This window comes from Bubalus bubalis, chromosome 11, assembly GCF_019923935.1.
Source record: "Bubalus bubalis isolate 160015118507 breed Murrah chromosome 11, NDDB_SH_1, whole genome shotgun sequence".
NCBI lineage: Eukaryota > Metazoa > Chordata > Mammalia > Artiodactyla > Bovidae > Bubalus > Bubalus bubalis.
In genome coordinates, this window is record NC_059167.1 from 90849115 (window position 1) to 90855462 (window position 6348).

At 44.3% G+C, this 6348-nt stretch overlaps 1 protein-coding gene across 1 annotated transcript in view; it reads right to left on the reverse strand.

Annotated features, from left to right (window-relative positions):
* Positions 1-3994, reverse strand: part of SLC51B (solute carrier family 51 subunit beta) — a 10987-nt gene extending 6993 nt beyond the window's left edge. The window contains exon 1 of the mRNA XM_006050178.4: positions 3608-3994. The gene's annotated coding sequence lies outside the window, so the exon portion shown is untranslated. The remainder of the gene's footprint in view (positions 1-3607) is intronic.
* Positions 3995-6348: the final 2354 nt, after the last annotated feature.

Below are 6348 nucleotides of genomic sequence, written 5' to 3' on the forward strand. Positions count from 1 at the left end.
CAATTAAAATGAAATGAAACACCACTTGACATCTATTAGACTGGCATAGTTTGGAAGGTGGATAATGCCAGGTGTTGGTGTGGTTCTGGGGCTGTAGCCTTATGCACGGCCAGGGTGTGTAGACTGGGGCGGCCATCTAGAGAGCACATTAGTCAAAGTGAGTGTACACATGACCCAGCAGTTCTTCTCCTGAGCATATTCATATCCTGAAAATATCCCCAAGGATCATAAGGGAGCATGCAACACCATTTATGAAAATTCAAAATACATGCATACAAAACAACAATACACATTTTACAAAGACATATTTTTAAAAAGAGACATTCAACACATTAGATAATTATCTCTGGTGCGGGGGTGGGCATGGGAGGGAGAGGGGAGGAAAAGGGGTCAGAAGTGGAGATCAAAGTAAAGGGTTTTGAACAAACCAATCATGAAAACATGTCATAGGGCTAAGAGGACAACAAGGCAAAGAGAGACCAGAGGCCATCTCAGAATCCTCCCACTCTTGATGTCCAATCCAAAATAGCCTTTGCAGGCTCAGCCAGGAACATCCAAAAACAACTGGATGGCAAGCAGCCAAACAAAAAAACAAGGTACTAATAAAAAGACTGACGTCAGAGTTTTCTCCAACTCTAAATGCTCTGAGAAAACTGAACAAACATCTACAGATTTTGAAGGAAAATATTTTGATACAAATATAATACTGAGCCAAGTTTTCCATATATGAGTCATCATTCACATGCCAAGGGCTTCCTGGGTGGCTCGGTAGTGAAGAATCTGCCTGTAGTGCAGGAGATGCGGATCTGATCCCTGGGTCAGGAAGATCCCCCGGAGAAGGAAATGGCAACCCATTCCAGTATTCTTGTCTGGGAAATTCCATGGACAGAGGAGCCTGGAGGGCTACAGTCCATGGGTCATGAGAGTCAGATACAACTTAGCAACGAAACCATCACTACACTACTAATGTGCCAGGACAGAGATGGAAGTCAGGGAAAAAGAAAGATTTTTTTTTTAAAGAGTTTCACGGACTCAGATGCCCACTACCTACTTACTCATTTTAATTATATATATATATACTGAATAATGGAAAGACAAATTACAGGGATGGCCAATCGATGTGATCTTGTGTTCCAGCTCCAACTTCTCCAGAGCACTTGTTAAGGGTTGTGATCTTCTGTCTAGTCTCAGATGCAGGAATACCTGAATTAATTGGTAATATTGGCCACAGACCCCTGTTGCATATGCGGAACATGCACCCCCTCCCCCGATATACACCCACAGAGAAAAGAACACGGAGGTCAAGATGCCAACACCAGCTCCCTCTAGGGAAGTGGGCTGGGGTCTAGACCCATGGGACATCCACTTTGAACACTTCTGTACTGTATACCGGAGAAAGCAATGGCACCCCACTCTAGTACTCTTGCCTGGAAAAGCCCATGGACGGAGGAACCTGGTAGGCTGTGGTGTTTGGGGTCGCTAAGAGTCGGACACGACTGAGCGACTTCACTTTCACTTTTCACTTTCATGCATTGGAGAAGGAAATGGCAACCCACTCCAATGTTCTTGCATGGAGAATCCCAGGGTGGGGAGAGCCTGGTTTGCTGCCATCTCAGGGGTCGCACAGAGTCGGACACGACTGAAGCGACTTAGCAGCAGCAGTACTGTATACATTTCTCCTGAGTACCTACTACCTTTGTGAAAATGATACATGTAATTACATTTTTAAATGTATACATTTTGTATATATATTCTAAAAACACATATTTTGTGTATTTGTGTGTATTTTAAATGTATGCATATATTAGCCAAAGGAAATGAAAACACCAATTCAAATGATACATTCACTCCGATGTTCATAAGTAGCATTATTTACAATAGCCAAGATATGGAAGCCACCTAAATGTCCATTGACAGAGCAATGGATAGAGATGTGGTACACCTGTACCATGGACTCAGTCATAAAAAAGAATGAAATCCTGCCATTTGCAACAGCATGGATGACTTGGAGGCATGAGGCTAAGTGAAATAAGTCAGGCAAAGAAAGACAAATACTGTATGTGTCACTTATATATGGAATCTAAAAAATAAAATAAACTAGTGAATATAACAGAAAAGAAACAGACTCACAGATATATAGAGAACAAACTAGTAGTTACTAGTGGGAAGAAGGCATGGGCAGGGACAAGAGGGGGTAGGGGATTCAGAGATACAGACTACTATGTATAAACTAAGTAAGCTACAAGGATATATTGTACAGCACAAGGAATACAGGCAATAGTTTATAATAACTATAAACAGAGTATAACATTTCAAAATTGTGAATCACTATGTTATACACCTGAAACATATAATATTGTAAATCAACTATTCCTCAATTAAAAAAAAGTATGTATCAATTGTGTGTATACCTTTCTGGACAAAAATTCCAATTTTGGATGTTAAATTAGTGGAACTAATCAACATGTCAGTTCTTCCCAATGGGATCTAAAGATACAGGCAGCCCAAATCAAAATCCCAGCGAGTTATTTTATGGATATTGACAAACTGAATTTCAAGTTTATAAGGAGAAGCAAAAGGCCCAGGATACTCAACACAGGATTGAAGGAGAAGAACAAAGTTACAGCACTGATGCTACCCAACTTCCAGACTCACTTTAAAACTCCAGTAATCAAGACAGTGTGGTACTGGAACTAATCAAAAAGTGTACACATCTGCATGTGGGCTGATGCCCACAGTGGAATGTATGTTTTTAAACATGCATAATATTGTTATAATAAAAATATAGCAACACATGAAACAAAATGATAAGATGGATACACGTTGGCCCTCTCTATGTTAATGCTACAGAAACAAAGGACACATTCCCCTCAAAGCACTTATCCAGTTTTTTCTACAGAGAGTACAGTAGTAATATCTCTGAATTTTTAAAAAATTATTAGCTAAATGTCATGATTTATTTGCATTTCACTTTTCTGTTATTGTCTTTTTCCTGCTTCCGGTTCCCATCCAGGATATCGTATTGCATTTAGTCGTCATGTGCTCTTAGGCCCCTCCAGGAGATTCCTGCTTTATTTATATTTTTATCTTTCTTTTTCATTTTTCTTTTGAACTTTTAATTTTGTATTGGAATATAGCTGATTAACAATGTTGTGACGGTTTCAGGTGAACAGAGAAGGAACTCAGCCATACATATACATGTATCTATTTTCCCCCAAACTCCTCTCCCATCCAGGATGCCACATAACATTGAGCAGAGTTCCCTGTGCTGTACAGTAGGGCTTTGTTGGTTATCCATTTAAACATAGCAGCGTGTACAGTGTCCATCCCAAACTCCCTAACGATCCCTCCCCCGGGCAACCATAAGTTCTGTTTCCTCAGTCTGTGAGTCTGTTTATTTTGTAAGTAAGTTCATTTGTATCATTTCTTTTTAGATTCCACAGATAAGGGATGTCACAGGGTATTTCTCCTTCTCTGTCTGACCTACTTCACTCAGTATGAGATGCCTGCATTTTAATCAGAGCTTAACCACCTGCCCCTGGACATGATTCCTGCCAAAGACCTGGCACCCACCACCCCATTCCCGCGGCAGGCTGAAGACACTCACCCTGGGTCCCGGGTTCCGAGGACTCGTCTGGCCTGCTGGCGGGAGCAGCACTGGTTTCTCTCTTCCTCCTCCTCCTTTGAGGGGACACTGGCTGGTCTCCGCACCTGAGCTTCCTGCACAGCTGTCACCTGGGGGGCAGTGCGGCAGAGCCTGTGGCCGCCAGGCCCTTTTGGGAGCTCTGATTTAGCACACGCCCATGCCTGGAGCCTCCTTTGTCATTCCGGGGTGACTGACCTCTTGAATGAGTGGCTGCTGATGGCACACAGGCTCCATCTGACTTTCACAGTCAGCAAGAACCAGGAGCCCCATACTTTCCTTCTTATCTGTTGGCCTCAGGTAACAGGAAAACATCCAAACCCTCCTGCCAGCCCAGAGGAACGGGCTGGGGAGGACTCTCTGTCTGGAGCGCCATCATCGCAGGGGGATGTGTGCTATGTCCACTCTGGGGCTCTATTTCCTGGTGTTATCAATATTTAACCACCGAGCAGGGAGCCAAGGCTGGCCTTTTACAGCCTCTGCTTTCTCACAGCGAGGGTCATGGCCTCATGTGATATCCGCACAGAAAGCTATAAAATAAGACCTTTGGAGGGCTGGGGGTGGAGAGGCAAGACACGTGAGGCTGTGTGGGTGACCCAGAGAGGAGGAAGCAGGTCAGCGCTGTGTAGCAAGAGCTTGGTGAGGAGGCTGGAGCGAGGTGTCCCCCAGCCAAGCCAGACACATTCAATTCTGATCATCAGTGGGCTTTTCTACCTACCAGCTCCTTGCATCTCCAAAAACGCTTAGAGCTGGCTTAGCAAGGAGTAGGGTTCCCATTTCCCAAATGACAAAAGAGGTTGAAAGAAGTCACATGACAGGTGCAAGCTCCTCTACGTGTTAATACTGGCCAGCGGTGTGGATAACAGAGAAAAGGAGGTGCAGTGGGGAGCTAGGGCCTGAACGGAACTCCAGCTCCTCCTCATTCTGTCACTCATTCATTCAATAAATATTACTTGAACACCTACTGTGGACACAAGGTAAGCAAGACAGGCAAGGTCTCTAGTCTCCTGAAGCTCATACTCTAGGGGACAGACAGCCCACAAAAAAGTGAGTAAAACAAATAATTTCAACTAGTGACAATTTCTGTGAATAATTGCAACAGCAAAATGATGCAGAAATAGATGGGGGGCTGTGATTACTGTATTACATTACTAAAAACTGAATGATGAAGAATTAACTATGCAAAGACTTGGGGCAGCAGGTGCAAAGGTGCTGAAGAAATAATGAGGTTCATGAGTCTGAGAAACACACAACAAAGGGCAACGCAGCTGAAGCACAGTGATGGTGGGAGGTGGCACAATAGTTACAGGGTAGGCAGAAGCAGCTCATGCCGCAAAACAGGATAAGGGATACGGGTGTAGAGAGAAATCACTGGAGGTGACATCATTGGACTGACATTTATCCAGGATCAGTTCACCTGCTGGGTGGACAGTGGTTTCCCAGGGAGCAAGAGAGGAGATGGTAGCCTGTTGCATTCATCCAGGCAAGAGACAGTGGTGGTTTGGACCAGGTTAATGCAGTGGAGATGGTGAGAAGTGCTTAGGTTCAGGATGTATTTTGGAGAGAAAGGCAGCTCATAGGTTTCAAAAAAAGGACCGCAATTCTAACTTTCTTAAGCACAAAAGGAATTTAAAAGGAATTCATTGGCTCGTATAATTGGGAAGAGCAGAGTGGAGTCGATCTTAGGGATAGCTGGAATCAGGAGCCTGAAGATCCTTCGCTCTTTCTCTCTCTTGGTCTCTCCCTGTTCTCTCTGGATATCAGGTTCTTTCCTACAGGCAGGCCATCTCCTGGCAGCTGGACCAGACTGTGGGAAATCCAGGCTCACACCGTCACAGCCAGAGGGGGAAGGAGTCTCTTTTCTTAACTCCAGTTTGACAATTCCTGGGACAGGACCCTAATTATCCAGGTCTGGGTCACAAACCCACATTTTGGATCAGTTATTGTGGTCAAGGGTGAAGTACTATGAATGCTCGCTCAAATCTCATGCCCATTGAGTAGCCAAGACAGAAAGGCTGTGAGCTGGATGGGCATGTCAGTGTGGGTCCCTAAAGTGACCCTTGACCACAGTCATCTGAATCTGCCCTGGGGGCGTGTCCCTGGGATTGTGTCCCCTTCAAGATGTGCCTTCCCCAGCCAAGGCTTTCCACTCTCCTGCCTGTGTCTCTTTTCTTCCTCCTCTCATTCAGTTCTTTCTGCTATAACTTAACCAGTAACTATTATTCCATGTCTGCCCTGTGCCAGGATTTATGCTACTAATGAACAATCACAGGCATTGTCCCTGACCTCATGGAGACTACAGTCTTGTGGTCACACCAGGGATCATGCAATTGATAGCTGTGTGATAAGTGCCATGAAGTACACACAGAGATGTGAGTTCATTACCAAGCCCTCCCTTCCGCATAGCATCAAATGTACCTCTGGACAAATCAATCTTACCTTGAACTCTCTTGACCTCTCCAGCCCCTAGTCTTCCTGCCTGGAAGACGGTGGGCAATTAGTGGTGGAAGGCAATTGAAAGGGCTGTGGACTTTCCCCTGCTACTCTATCTGCCACCTCATAATCTGCCTAGTCTCAGCTTAAACATTATCTTGTCAGGGAAGCTTTCCATATCAGTTAAGAATTGTGATTGGCTCCGGGTAGCAAAGACCCAATTTCAATGGTTTAAATACATAAGGGCTTATTTTTTCATATAGAATTTGAGA